Source organism: Pseudorca crassidens, chromosome 11 (genome assembly GCF_039906515.1).
Source record: "Pseudorca crassidens isolate mPseCra1 chromosome 11, mPseCra1.hap1, whole genome shotgun sequence".
In the NCBI taxonomy this organism is placed as follows: Eukaryota; Metazoa; Chordata; class Mammalia; order Artiodactyla; family Delphinidae; genus Pseudorca; species Pseudorca crassidens.
The window spans coordinates 45,379,230-45,394,000 of record NC_090306.1 but is presented as its reverse complement, the minus strand read 5'-3'; the positions used below and the strand labels follow the sequence as shown (position 1 = coordinate 45,394,000).

General features: G+C 57.7%; 1 long non-coding RNA gene across 1 annotated transcript; it reads right to left on the bottom strand.

The window, feature by feature from the left end:
* Positions 1-1,597: 1,597 nt before the first annotated feature.
* Positions 1,598-2,873, bottom strand: LOC137201935 (uncharacterized). Its single transcript, XR_010932411.1, has 2 exons — positions 1,936-2,873; positions 1,598-1,844 (listed from the first exon to the last, which is right to left on the bottom strand). It is a non-coding gene; the product is annotated as an uncharacterized lncRNA (long non-coding RNA).
* Between the last annotated feature and the right edge of the window lie 11,898 nt (positions 2,874-14,771).

Sequence of the window (14,771 nt, the reverse complement as noted above, 5' to 3'; positions counted from 1 at the left end):
ACCGAGGTCTCCTAGCCTAAAAGTCCCATGAAGGGAAGGGCACATCTCCTCAGCCTTTGTGTCCCTGGTGCAAATGTAATGCCTGGCAAGTTGAGTGAGCACAGTTAGTGCACAAAGACAGAGAGAGAAGGGAGAGGGATAAAGAGAGAGAAAGAGGAGGAGGAGTGCAGAGAGGGAGGGAGGGACAGAGGGGAGGGAAATAATGACTTCCCTACCCAAACGAGGACACTCTCCTGCCCCGCTCCTGCCAGCGGAGGATCCTGATGAGTTGCCAGGAAGGCTGGAGTCTGACTCCCCCTCCTCGTGCAAGCTCCCTCCTTCCTCCTCCTTCCCACTCCCGGCTCCAGAGTGATTCAGTGAACACCTAGCCAAGGGCACAACCCCTGGGGCTTCCCTGGTGGCGCAGTGGTTGAGAGTCCGCCTGCCGATGCAGGGGACACGGGTTCGTGCCCCCGTCCGGGAAGATCCCACATGCTGCGGAGCGGCTGGGCCCGTGAGCCATGGCCGCTGAGCCTGCGCGTCCGGAGCCTGTGCTCCACAATGGGAGAGGCCACAGCAGTGACAGGCCTGCGTACCACAAAAAAAAAAAAAAAAAAAAAAAAGGGCACAACCCCTGCTCTGAGTACAACAACAAAAATAAGCCCCTACCTGGGCTTGGCTCCTTGGTCTCTGGTCCTCCCAACTACCTGTGAGATGGGCTGGACAGGTATCATTAGCAGAGGCCCAGAGAAGCCTAGCACTGTAACTTCGGTCACCCAGAAGATAAGAGGCAGCATGTTGGTTCCCTGGAACCATTTTTCACCTGTAGACTACCTGCCACAGGGACAGTAAAATGGCCAAGCCCGGGAGTTGGTGAAGTGCAGACTGAAGGTCCCCATCTTCAAACACAAAAGGTGCTGGGGCTGAGTAGGTACCCAACAGCTGGTGCCCAGCCTGAGCCCCCAGGCACAGTGTGGAAGATCAGGGCTCAGGGGTCTTGGGCCAAGACTAAGTCAGTGCCCTGGTAGTCGCAGAGAGATCTTCCTCTAAGGGGCTCCCGGGACCAGGGCCTAAGGCAGGCCCTGTGTGCTGGGAGCTGACTACACGACCTCCCTTCCTGCCTCTTCTGGTCTATGTAGGCCTGAGGAAAAACAGCTGGAGGGGAGGCAGTCCCTGTGTTTGGGAAGCTCCAGAGGCTGATGGGGGGAAACAGAAACAGAGAGACGGAACCAGAGATACCCGGGCAGAGCTCAAGACCTCAGCACTGGGGCCTGCAGAGCAGCTGGGGGACTTAGTCAAAGAGGGCTTCCTGGAGGAGGGGAGGGAGGCGGCTTGGGAGGAAGGGTTGTCTGGTCTGGCAAAGAAGAAGGCAGTGGGAATGGCCTGGGGGCGGGAGTGGAGCAGGCTGCCAGTACCAGGCTGAGCAGAGGAATGAGGAAAACTATGGGGGCACGGGTCATAACGTGGGGTAACCCCTGAAACCCCCACCAGGAGATAAGCCAACAGGGGCAGGCACTGTGCCTTATTCAACTGTGCGTCCCAGCGCCCAGTAGGGTGCCAAGCACACAGTTAGCGCTTACTAAATGCTGAATAAATGAACGACGGCGAGAACGGCAGGTGACTGCAGCTACCGAGGGATGCAAGATTTACTCGTGAAGGACTTTTCGAGCACCCGCTATATGCTGTGCCCTGTGCTAGGTACAGCAGGGAGGAATGGGGTAAAATGGGGTCCTTGCCCTCAAGGGGCTTCTGGCTTCTGGCCAGGATCCAACTCGTGGTCCCCTGTCATGGGGAATCCTCTGTTGTGGCCGACCACGTGACTGATCCCCGTGGGACCTCGGGCAACGCTGGAGTTGTTTCTTCATCTGCAAAATAAAGGAGTAGATGAGTACTGCTACAGATCCCTCAGGGTCAGCACCTTGATGGTCCCCTTCTGCTCACCCGCTGCACACTCACCTCAGTTCCCTGGGCAACACGCCCTCCTTGGAGGCCGCAGTCAGAGGAATTGAGAAGCGGCCAGCAGAGCAAATCCTGGTTCAGGCTGTGTGGTCTTGGGCAAGCTCTGGGAGACAGAGTACCTGTCTCGTAGATCTGGTGTGAAGAGATGATGCATGATAAAAGAACTTAGCGCTGTGCCTGGTACATGCTAAACGCTTAAAAATAACAATATAGCAAATATGCTAACTGTGGGAGCCTTTCCCCTTATCCCAATGGAGTTGGAACTTGGGCAGGAGTGGTTAGGCAAGATCTGCCCAGCCTCTCTCGCATCTCCCTCCCCCCAAACCCGCAAGGAGAGGCCAGGGGCTCAGAGATGTGTTGGAGGGCGGCTGAGGATTAGACGAGGGAAGGGAAGGGGAGGGGCCCAACCGTCCCGCTCCCGGCAGAAGCTGACCGCCCACATTCCGCTAGGGAAAGGTCAGCGCCCGCCCGACTTGCGCGCACCTCGGCAACCACTGCCCTCTGCCGGCCGCGGCGAGACCAGCACGTCTTAGGAACCTGAGCCTGCAGAGGCTTCCGCTCCCCTGGGGAGGGTGAGGCGGGAAGCAGGGAGGGGGTATGCGGTTCCCAGCGCTGAATCCATAACCCAGATCCCCGCACATTTAGCGCAAATCTCAGGCCTCAATGCTCAGAGGCTCCCGGGGCTGAGCCCTCAATCTGGGGCCACAGACTAAGCCATCTCCTCTCCCCACCACCACGCCCCCGATCATCGCCCGCCCGCAGGAGCAGGCTCAGTACCTTCCACAGGGAGGCTGCCGCGGCCCGCAGGCCTCAGAGACCCTGATCCCACCTGGAATACTCAGCCCCCAGGTGTGGCGCCTTCTCATTTGTCAACCCAACATCACCTCCTCAGAGAGGCCTGCCCATGTGGAAGAGCCCTCACCCCCACTACCTGCACACTGCTTGTTATTTCCTATTTCATGGTTACCCTGTCCTGTGTTCTTCAGAGCATTCAGCGCAACCTGCTCTGTCTGTTGATTTTCCCTTCTTTAATGTATCAGCTGGGATCTGGTCAGGAAAAGAGAAACCAGGCTAGGCATTTCAAACAGAGAGGATTCAACGCAAGGAACTGAAAGTGTGGGTATTGAAGGTGTAAAGAACAAAGGAGGAAAGCAGAGGTATTCTAGAAATCAGTAAACACTGAGGCGACATCATCCCTAGGGCTGAAAAGGCGGCCTTACCCAAACCCAGGAGTCCCCAGGGGGCTGGTTCTTGCACGTGGGGCAGGGAATGGATGGGTAAAACATTTTCCTTCTACTGGGAACAGTTGGGACTTAAAGACCGGGTGATTATTCTGACGAGATGGCCAAGGCCCATGTGGGCTTCCAGAAGGTGTACTGCACGTGCGTCCTGGTGGAGAATGTGTAACCCCTGCGAACCCCCGCTGGAACCCTCTGTTCAGAAACACAAACATCTCCCAAGAATAAACAAGTGAGACGACATCAAACTGAAAAGTTTCTGCACAGCAAAGGAAACCATCAACGAAATGAAAAGGCAACCTACGGAATGGGAGAAAATATTTGCAAATCATATCCTTGTTAAGGGGTTAATATCCAAACTATGTAAAGAACACATATAACTCAATAGCAAATAGCAATAATAACTAATAATGACCTACTGTATAGCACAGGGAACTCTACTCTGTACTGGCCTATAAGGGAAAAGAACCTGAAAAGGCGTGGATATATGTATATGTATAACAGATTCACTTTGCTGTACACCTGAAACTAACACAACATTGTAAATCAACTATACCCCAATAAAACGTTTTAAAACTAGCAAATAACAATAATAATAATAATCATCATCATCATCCAATTTAAAAGTGAGCAGAGGAACTGAATAGACATTTTTCCAAAGAAGACATATAGACGGCCAACAGGCACATGAAAAGATGCTCAACGTCACTCATCATCACGGAAATGCAAATCAAAACCACAATGCGATATCATCTCACACCTGTCTGAATGGCTGTCATCAGAAAGACAAGAGGTAACAAGTGTTGGCGAGGGTGTGGAGAAAAGGGAAACTTGTGCACTGCTGGTGGGAATGTAAATTGGTGTAAATTGGTGGAAAACAGTATGGAAGTTCCTCCAAAAGTTAAAAATAGAACTACCCTATGATCCACTTCTGGGTATTTATCTGAAGGAAACAAAATCACTATCTTGAAGAGATATCTGCAGTCCCATCTTTATTGCAGCCAAGATATGGAAATAACCTAAGTATCCAACTATGGCTGCGTGGATAAAGTTGTGGTAAATACACTACTTAGCCATAAAAAGAAGGAAATCTTGCCACTTGCGACGACATGGATGGACCTTGAGGATATTATGCTAAGTGAAAGAAGTCAGACAGAGAAAGGCAAATACTGTATGATCTCACTTACATGAGGAATCCGAGAAAAGCAGACTTACAGAAACAGAGAACAGATTGGTGGTTGTTAGAGATGGGGCGGGTAGTTGAGGAAAAAGGAGAGAGAGAAAGAAAGAAAAAAGAAAGGAAGAGAAAGGGAGAGAGAGAGAGAGAAAGAAAGAAAGGGAGGAAGTAGGGAGGAATGAGAGAGAAGCAACACCTCCCCCACTTTGATTGGTATATTTTTGTACGATAATAATTTTTTTCAAAGGGAGAAACCTGCCTCTCCCTCTCCTAACTAAGGCACAAGAGTTTGGTAGATATTACCGTAGCCACTCAACTTCTGTCCCGAAGAGAGCAAAAACAACCAGAACACTCCTGCCGTCTCCTCCTCCCCGCCCCCAGGCCTCCAGCCCTTGACAGGTTTACGGCAGCTGCGGCCCAGCTGAGGCCTAAAAGTCAGGGACCCCCCTGTCATCAGCCCCCATCACCAAGGGATGCGTGCCACTCAGAGCCAGCACTCAGCATTCACTTGACAAATATTTATTGACGCCTGCAGTTCACCAGGCATGTTGCAGGCTCTGGGGAGAGAGCACAAACAAATGTGCCCAAACCCCTGCTCACATGGAGTTTACATTCTCATGGGGAGAGACAGATAAGAAAGAAACATGTTATAAAAGATATAGTTGGCCAGATGGCAATAATAAATGGTATGGAGAAAACTTTAGTCGCAGTGTGCATAGGGAATATTGGGGGTGGAGGGAGTCATAGGAGGTCAGGGAAAGCCTCACTGAGAAGGAGACATTTCATCAAAGCCCAGACAGGGGTGAAGCAGAGAGCCGCTTGGATGCTTGGGGAAGAGCATTCGAGCAGAGGAAACAGCAAGGGCAAAGGCCCTGAGGCAGGACCCTGCCTGGCACGTTTGAGGACCTGCAAGGAGGCCAGTGTAGCAGCAGCAGTGGAGGGACAAGGGGGAGAATGGGAGGAAACTGGTCAAGCTGGGGGCCAGGCTGTGCCCGGCCTCATGGGCATTACTGGACTCCAGCTTCAACTGAGTGAGACGGAGTGTTCGGGATGGAGAGTCAGATCCTGACTTCTGTGGTAAGAGGCAGAGGACCAGAGCAGAACAGTTAAATCTGGAATTTTCCCAGCCCAGTATTTGACAAGAAATAAGAGAGAGAAAGAGCCTTCTCTGCCAGCCTTTCCTTTACCCCGTAATTTCCATTTTGGAGAATCAGAGGACAAGCCGTAGGACACCTGCCCCCATTAGAACCTAAGCTCCTGGAGGCAGGTGCCCCCTTGTGTGACGTGCTCATCACTGCACCCAGAGGGTCTCACAAAAGGGCCTAGGCGTTCAGCGGGTGCTCATTAAAGATCTGGGGAAGAAATGAGCAGACGTGCCGTGAGGGACCCCCGGAAACTCGCAACAGGCCCCACGGCCAAGGTGTGGTCGAGGACGGTGCTGGGCACCCAGCCGACATCGCCCCCTTTTCAGGAGAGCTTGAGTGCCTTGCCCAGGGTCACCCGAGGCCGAACGGGAATCAGTCGGCAAATCTGTCTGACTGCAGGGCCCTCGGCCCCTTCTCACTGCCACAGAGGCCCAGCACACCCTGTCAGGCCAGTGGGTCACGCCCAGCTCCCTCTGGCTCGCCCAGGGCCCTCGAACACCAGCCCAGAAGGCTCCAGAGGGGGAGGGGGCGTCCCTTTGCCTGTCCCTCTGAGGGTCTGTGAGTCTATGGGTGGGGGGGTGGGAGTCTGACCCTCCGTGGAGAGGGTGTATTTCTGTCCCACTGGGAATCTGGCCCTCCTGGCGCAAGGTCGGTCCTCCGGATCCCACCTCCACCCGCCCTGCTGGTGGGACTGTACCTGTGTTTCACCCCCGCCCGGCCGGTTCCCATCCCGGCGGACCTGCCTCGCATCTCCATCAGCGGGCCCCGAGCGCCCCCAGCCGACCGCTGCTCCGCCTGCACGTCCACGGCCAGCAGGAGCCCAAGGGCGTCGGTGCAAAGGGGCGGTGCAATGGGAAGTTCCCCGACACCCAGGAGCCACAGGGGAGTCCCATCTTGGATTGAGGGGGGATTGCCTGCCACACACAGTAAGGGGACAGGGCACAGACGTCACAGATGCATCCTCCCGGCCCTGGGACTCTCCTGCAGGCTCCCGGGAGCATTTTCCGGGGTATTGGGGGTCTGAGCCTTGAGAGAGGTGGATAGAGAACGCCAGGGGGTGGGGCAGGACCGAGGCTCCCGGCTCCAGACCGCAGAGGGTCCTCTGCCCCTGCCTGGGACTGAAGAAAACCCAGGCTGACCCCCACCCCCAGGCTTAATCCCTCTTATCCCCTGCGTCTTCCTCTTGTCCAACCCGTTGCCAATCCTATCCCCCCCCAAAACGGCTTTCCTTCCAAATCCTCAGAAGTCCCAGCGCCATCAGCAAGGCCGTCGCACAGCCCATCTTGGCACTGAGTCAGGAGCTTGAGAAGGGGACAGGAGGTGGGTGAGCAGCAGGGCAAGGTCAGCCTTTGGAGAGGACGACATACGCACAGGCTCACAGCGGTGTGCACACGTGAACGCATGTACACAGCATGTGCACGTGTGCACACGTGTGCACTCAAGTGCCGTATGTGTGAACACATGTGCACAGATATGCCCGTGGGTACTTATGTGAGTCACGTGCTCACACACGAGCGTTGCATGCACACCTCCATGCCTGGGCCCAGGTATCCACACCTACAAGCAGGCGTCCTTAGATAAACACAGACTGATACAGGTCTGCCATCGAAGCCCACAACTGCACACTTGGGTACACACACAGCCCTCAGCCGATACTCATGTGCACACACATCTACACGTGCCTGGAGGAGAACTAGACTCTGGAGACAGAGAGACCTCAGTTTGCACTCTGGCTTGGCTTCCCACTCTCTTGCTCTGTGATCTTTTGTGTGTGCAGCTTCTCAAAGCCTCAGTATCTCTGTCCATAAAGTGGGTAATAAGGGGGCCTGTCTATCGGGTTGTAAGGGTGAAAGGAGCTAATGAATGGATCAGGCCCGACACATAGTAAGCGCTCAGCAGTGGCAGCAGACAGACCCCCATCCTCAGGCCTGCGTGGGACAGTGACTATAGGGTAACCAGAAGGGTTCCCATCTAGGGATTGAGGCAAGGAGGCCCCCAGCACAGGCACATACGCGTGCACACACGCGGGGCTGCTCTGTGTTCCTGCTGTTTGTGCGGGCTGCCTAGCGACGAGCTGTGCTGAGGAGGGCGTGGGCCCACACGGGAGCCTGGCCCTCCCACCCCAGCCTGCTGGGACAGGGCCTGCCCAGGATTCATTCCTGCATTCCTGCTGCCTTCCCTCTTCCTCTTGGCCACAGACAGTTTGGGTACAAAATGGAGGATTTAGGGAGCCACTCACCCTCCAACCCACCATAGGCTTTGCCCTGCCCACAGTGAGTTAGGGGTGCTGCAGGGGCCCTCCCTGACACAGAGGGAGCCTGGGGTCCCCCTTGGGGCTCTCCAGCTTGCCTGACACCCCCTCTCCATCTCCTCACAAGCCCAAGGCTGCTGAGACTATACCCCTGGTGGGGTGAGAGGTGGCAGGCCCTGCCCCCCCCCACACACACACACATGCCCCCCCTTGGCCTCCTGGGGAAAGGAAGCTGGCCAGTATCCCTGTGAGCTCCTTTGCCAAGGACTCTAAGTCCCCTCACAAAACCCTGACCCCCAGGCCACTCCCATGGCCACCCTAGTGCCCGGGGCCGGTAGGGAGAGGAGCTCCGTCACCTGGGTCCAGAGCAGAGAACAAGCTGGGCTCATAGGCCGGCTCTGCAGACCACACAGCAGGTCACCCCTTGAAAGTGTGCCTTTCCATCACCAAGCCCCCAAACTATCAGGCCCCAAAGGGATGACTAGGACTCTTCCCCTTGCCTGTCTTCACCCCCAGGTGGGCAGGGAGAACCTGGCAGGAACCACTGCCACACTCCATACAGTGACAGTGGCGTACATACTGCCATACTGCAGACAGGAAGAGCCCCTTTCTTTGGTAAACTGGCCCAAAGGTAGCGGGTGCAACCCACCCAGGCCCTTCCCCTTCCAGGTCCCTTCAAAACAGGTCAGGGCCACCTCACACCTCAGGTGTAGGGTTGTATGACAGTAGCACAGGCATCCCAGGGGTGACACCCAGCCGCAGAAGTGTAGCCAACCACCTTATTTTACAGATGGAGAGACTGAGGCCCAGAGAGAGGAGGGGCCTTGCCCTAGGCCCGCCGTGGAGCTGGGCCTCCTGACGCCTTGCCACCCTCTTTGGAGACAGCCGGGGCTCTAGCAAATCTCCCACTCAGAGCTTTGCTCTGTGTCCTGGGACTGCCTAACTGGTTGGGTAGAAAGAGAAAGAGATGCACACCCCCAAGTCAGCTGATCTTCTATTGCGAGGAGCAGGCTTCAGGAGGCTTCTTCGCAGGGCCCAGCCTTAGGGCTGACAGGAGTATCAGTGCCCAGACAGGCTCCCTTCTGGAATTCCAGGGGCCTAGAGCATGCCAGAATGAAGGGGTCACTGGTGTGACCACAAACAGGCCTGGGTGTAGAAAGGGGAATCCTCAACATATTCTGAGACCCATGCCCTCTCCACCACTGCGGCCCTGCAGTTGTAAACCCCAAAAAATGTGGAGATAAGAAAACGGAAAAAGAGCGCTGGACTGGGAATTGGGGGCTCTGGGTCTGGTCCTGACTCATGGGGGGAAGTTGAGCCTCAGTTTACCCATCTGTCAACTGGCAATGGGATCTGTGCTCTCCCTGCTTCCGCCACCCCACACTGCCAGAGCCGGCCCCTCTGGGACGGGATGGGGTGCAGGCGACCACGAGGCCCCTCCCTGGGGAGTCTTGCCAGTCTGACTGGGGAGGTGGGCAGGGACGTTCTTTAGCACTGTCCCGGGCCACTGTCCATGAGCCTCTCCTATGGGTCAGCACTCACGACAGTACTGGGAGGTCGGGTCATCGCTCTCGTTTACAGATGAGCAAACTGAGGCCAGAGCCGGGGCTCCAGCACGGCTCTGGCTGCCTCCAGCAGGACAAGGGGGAGGCCACCGGAGAGGGGTGGCCCAGGGCCCTAGCCACCCACCATCAGAGCAGGTGTGTCATGCCGCTGCGGGCGGGGGGGGGGGTCCCCTGGGCCCAGAAACTCAGGAACTCGGGATCTGTGTCTCCCGCACCGTTCCACGCCCACCCCCACGGCGCCCGACGGGGACAGGACCCGGTGTGGCGCCAGGTACCGGGGAGGGGCTCCGAAACCTCTGTTCTCGTGGCGCCGACAACTGGTGTCCGCCCGCCCGCGGGTCGGCGTGTCTGGGCAGGGAGGCGGCTCGGGGCCGCCCGGACCGGACGGGACGCGACGCGGGCGGCGACGCCACATCTGAGCCCCGCCGCCTTCAGGGGCGCCCCGCCCGGGGCAGGGGAGGAGAAGCTTCCCAAAGCCGGTCGGGCCCCGCCCCCTGGCGGCCGCCGCAGGTGGATGCAGGTCCGGGAGAAGGCACCGCCTCTCGGGTCCCACTACCCCGATCAGTCACTCATCAAACACTTCCTGCTGGGGGTCCTGCAGAAGGGAAAGCCAGAGCCTGGTAGAGAGGCCTTGCCTTCTACCGTCTTTGATCTGCCAAGCCTCTCAGCTAGCCCGGCAACACCCAACACCCCCTAGGCCACACCAGCGACACCCTCTGCACACCCCGCAGCCAGGCTGCAGAAGTGGCCTCCAGTTTCTGGACTCCCCTTGCCCAGAAAGTGGGCAGAGCTGGAGCCCCCTCTTCCTGACTCCGAGCTGCTCACACACCCTCCAAGCACACCTGTCATGCTACCCTTGATGGCCACCCCTCCTCCTGCCTACAACCCAGCCGGGAATGTCCACCCAGTCTTTGCCTGCCTGCTCTAAGACCCCTCAAATACCAACAGCAAAATGCTTATGTAGCAATTACTATGGGCGAACACTGTTCTTCCTGCTTTATAAACATCATACATTTAACAAGCCTGCCCAGAACAAATGCTGCACCGCCCCTGCCACACACACACATACACACATTTTGTGACTGTCTGTAACTCCATGTTCCCAGGTCTGGGCTCATGTGGCTTTCCTATCCGCCCCCCCCCCCCCCGCCCACCACCGCCCTGCGCTGGCAGCTGTGCTTCAGAACATTGAGCACTGCCTGTCCTTCCCTCCGCTGAAGCCCCCTCCGCCGCCACTGTGCCCCATCCTCAGGCAGCTCTGTGGGCAGCAGGTGCTGGGGAAGGAACAGAGACTCTAGTCCCAGCCACTATGCACCGCTGTGCGACCCAGGGCAGCACAGGACCCTCTCTACGCCTCAGGTTTCTGAGCTGCGGGAAGAGGTCATTTCTAAGGCCACGTCAGACCCCATACAAATGTGGGGTTTTGTATACAGTAAGTGCTCACTAAATGCATGAACAGCTGTTCACAGATTGTGACCCTGCTCTCAGCCCCCCTTTGAGTCCAGGACCTGGGAGGAACCGTGCCCTCTGCCTCCCACGCCCTGGCCTTCCTGGCTTCTAGAACTTCCTGATAGATCCTGGTCCAGGCCCAGAGGAGTCCATAACAGGAGGGGGTGATGATCTGTGAACAGGCCTGGCAGTCTCCTCTGCCCCCTAACCCTCTTCAGGGCCTGGCACCTGCATACAGGCCAGAAGAGAAAGCTAGTCCAAGTTCACATGTGTTCAGAATCCCCCATTAGAGCTCTATGAGCCAAAGGTCCCCATGGGTTGGACCTACAGGGTCTACCCTGGAGTTTCCCATCTGTAAAATCAGGAGGAGTCAGCTGACCATGGTTTTCAGCATGTACTTGAAGAGCTGCCCTTAACAAGCTCGTAACACTTATTGAGCACCGACTGGTGACAGGCACTGCCCAAGGCATTGGAAAGACAGGCTGCTGTGGGACGCAGAGAAGATGCTGGCAACCAGCTCAGATGCAGAGGCAAGGACAGAACCTGAGGCAGCAGGTTCTCTTCCAGGAGAGGGGAGCACACACAAGGTGTGAAAGGCGAGGGCAAGGCCAGCTGGCTGGGGAGGGGCAAGGAGAAGGGCCTCCCTGTGGGGATTCAGAACGGAGCCTCGGGTTTCCCCAAACCCCACAGGTGGAGGACAGGAGAGAGCATCTGCAGTCCTGACCTCCAACTTACTGTGGCCTGAGCACCGGACAGTCACATCCTCCAGCGGACAGGACAAGAAAAGAGGGGGTTAAACACACAGCAAAAGAGACCAGAGCCAGGCACCAGGCAGAACTTCCTGCTAGAACTGTCTGAATTCCAAACTGGCAAGAGACTGAGGGGTTCCCTGATCCCCAGGGCTTTCAAGAAGGGGTGTCACCAAGGGGCTTCAGGAGGGTCCTTTCTACACCAAGGTAGAGGGCTGGGGGAAGACCTCTCAGTGCCGCTCCACGCAGGGGAGGCTGGGAATAGGACAGCAAAGTTCAGCCATTCTCACATGTCTGGCCTTGTTTTCTTCACACGCAGAAGTTACTTCGTCAGCTTCCTGGAAAACCTCTGTGCAATCACTGATGGAGAAGCCCTGCCCCAGGCCTCTCTCTCTCTCTCCCTCCACCCTCTGTTCTGATGCAGGAGCACAGACCCGCCCGCTCCCAGCACAGGCTTGGGACCTGGCCCTCACCCTGTCCTCTCCCAGCTGGGCCACCAAGATGCATTCGCCAGCACAAAACCCAATGCACCCCCAGGCCCAGGCCCAGCCATACGGGGAGGGAGTGGGGAGAGCGCACAGCCTGTGCCCAGGAAGTGGGGCGGGGCTGGGGGTCAGCAGTCCCGGGCTCTAGTCCCGGCTCTGGGCCTCAGTTCCGCAAGCTGCACAGTGAGGGGCTGAACTAGATAATATCCAAGGATACTCCCAGCTCCGACTGTTCTAGGACCAACAGGAAGACACACTCCCTTCCTTCACCGCGCCCACAAGGGGGCCAGGGCCAGAGCAGGGGCTGCCTCCAGACTCTGCCCCAACCAAGCTGTGTAACCTCTCTGTTGAACTCACTTGCCGAAGTGTCCTGGCAGAGGGGCTGTTGCTAGGGTCAAATGAGATAATGCTGGAAAACTGCCCTGGGAGCATGGAGTCGGCGCTCCCACCTTTCATCTCCAGGGTGAAATTCCAAGATGGTGCATCTGGCGCACACAGGATGACCAGCACAGAAAGATACAAAGCACATTGCACTCAAGGGCTGGGGAGAGTATGGCCAGGGGGTAGGCTGGGGGCTTCCAGGGAAGGGCTGCTTCTCAAGGGAGGTGCTGGTCGGGAGCTGGAGATGCGAGCTTTACAGACAGGGAGACGGGTCTAAGGAGGGGGCACCTGCTTCCTCAGGCCGTCTCCTCGCTGGGAATTAGGCAGGCTGAGCCAGACCGCCCCACCTGGAGAACTGACCAGGAGAACTGCCCTGCAACCCCAGCTCCCTTGAACAGAGAGGGCGACCCTTGCCAAGGGAGCCCAGCAAAGTCTCCTGGGCTTGGAGAAGGGAGCCAGGGCTGTGCGGTGTGGCCTTGGCCTGTTAAGAGTCTATAAGTGAAGGGACGCTCCATGGGGCTTAAGATCCTTGGGGGAATTCACGACCCCTAGCCCACCTCCCTAAATGTGCAGAGGAGGAAACTGACACTCGGAAAGGAGAGCTCGCTTAGCCAAGGTCACACAGCAGTGAGCTCCGTCTCTGAGCCCTGACTGCCTTTTCTGCCTGCCAGGAGGGGAAGGCCAGGCCTCCCCGACTCCAGCCGCCCTTACCCGGGTCTGGGGAAGGTGTCAGTGTCTCCATGGAGGCCAGGGGGGCACTGTTGGGCTCAAGGCCAGGACTGGGATACCGCAGAAGCCAGCTTCTTCCTGAGAAGGGCGGAGAGGCCCGGAAGCAGGGAGGTAGCCTGGCCTCCACCTGGCAGACAGCATTTGTTACCTTGTAAGGTACTTTCTCTTCTCCCTCAAACAGCTTCTGACCGAACTAGGTGGGGCTGTGGGTGGAGGAGTTGAGGCTTGTTCTTGGAGCCGTGCCTACTCACCCACCCAAGGACACCTGAATAGCCCTCCCTGGGAGCAGCAGGTCCCAAGCAGCCCCCTGGCCTGTCAGAGAGCCAGACAGCATACAGGCACGTCTGAGGACCCAAGCCTGGCCTGGGAACCACGATCCCTGGGTTCCCACCCTCGCCCCTCCGGGGGGGAAGGGGTTGTCTACCTGCGCTTAACCTGCACTGCTTCCCCCTCACCTCTGACTTACAGCCAGTCTGGCTCTCCTGCCCTCTCGCACTCACACCCAGACACACACACAGCACCTGCAGGGGGAGGTGGGGGGCAGGAGGCGGGAGGTTGGTGGCTGTGTGGGAACTGCACTTTCTATCCTTCCCTGAGGGCAGTGAGGCCTGGTTCCCCAAGGAGGGAGCTGCCCATCAGGGGCCCAGGGCCTCCTGCCTCTTGCCCAGAGGAAGCAGGCTGGGCACGGCCCGGGAGTCCAGCAGGGCCATGTCTGTCTGCATCTTCGGAGGCATGGAGGGATGCAGGACCCAGGGCCGGTGGCTGGGAGGGGCAACAGGGCTGCTCACTCACCGGGCCCTGTGGGGCCCCTGCCTGACTCTGAGTGAGGAGTGGCGTCCGGGGGTCCCAGTGACAAACTGGACGGAAGTGGAGGACCGGGGCCAGGCCCCCATCACTGATGTCCCACACCCGGCACAGGGCAGGCCCCACTGAACACCCGATGAGGGGCCTTAAGGCCGGCTGGCCTCTCACTAGCTCTGTGACTTTGGGCATCTATGAGCCTCTCTAATCCCCGGTTTTGTCTCTGTAAAGTGGGAGTGATGGTTTCCTCCTCCCGGAGTTGTTTTAAGGGCCCGCTGGGCTGACAGTTTGGATAGTAGCACATGATGACCTGCCAATGGCCTTTACTGGGCAGCTGAGGAAGGGTCAGTGTGCTCCCCAGGGTCTCTGGCTGTGTCTGCGGACACCAAACCACTTCAGCCCCTCCAGGCCCTAACCGGACGGAGCCCCAGGGCTACAGGGCACTTGGTCACCGAGGAGCACCTCAGGAGGGGCTCACAGCACCACCGGGGAGAAAGCACTGAGGACAGGGCCCATGCCAGGCAGGGCCCTCCGCCCCCCAGGTCGGCATGTCCTGGCCCCAGTGCCATCTGTGTGTCCAAAGTGCCACCAGGCCCGCTGGGCCACACCCTGGTGACTCGGGGCTATGGCACGGACCCTACCCAGCCAGTGGGAGAACAAAGCCACCAACTCAGAGCCTTGGCATCCAGGATGAGTCACACGCAAACACACCCAGCCAGGTACCCACATGCCTCCCAGCGGGCCCCACCCCAAGGGATCTGCAGTGGAGAGCAGAGGCAGCCTCTCCCGCTGATGAGGGAGGGAGGGGGCTTGGGGTCAGGGGTTAGGGTTAGGGGCACGCCTGGGCGCAGCTGACTCACAGA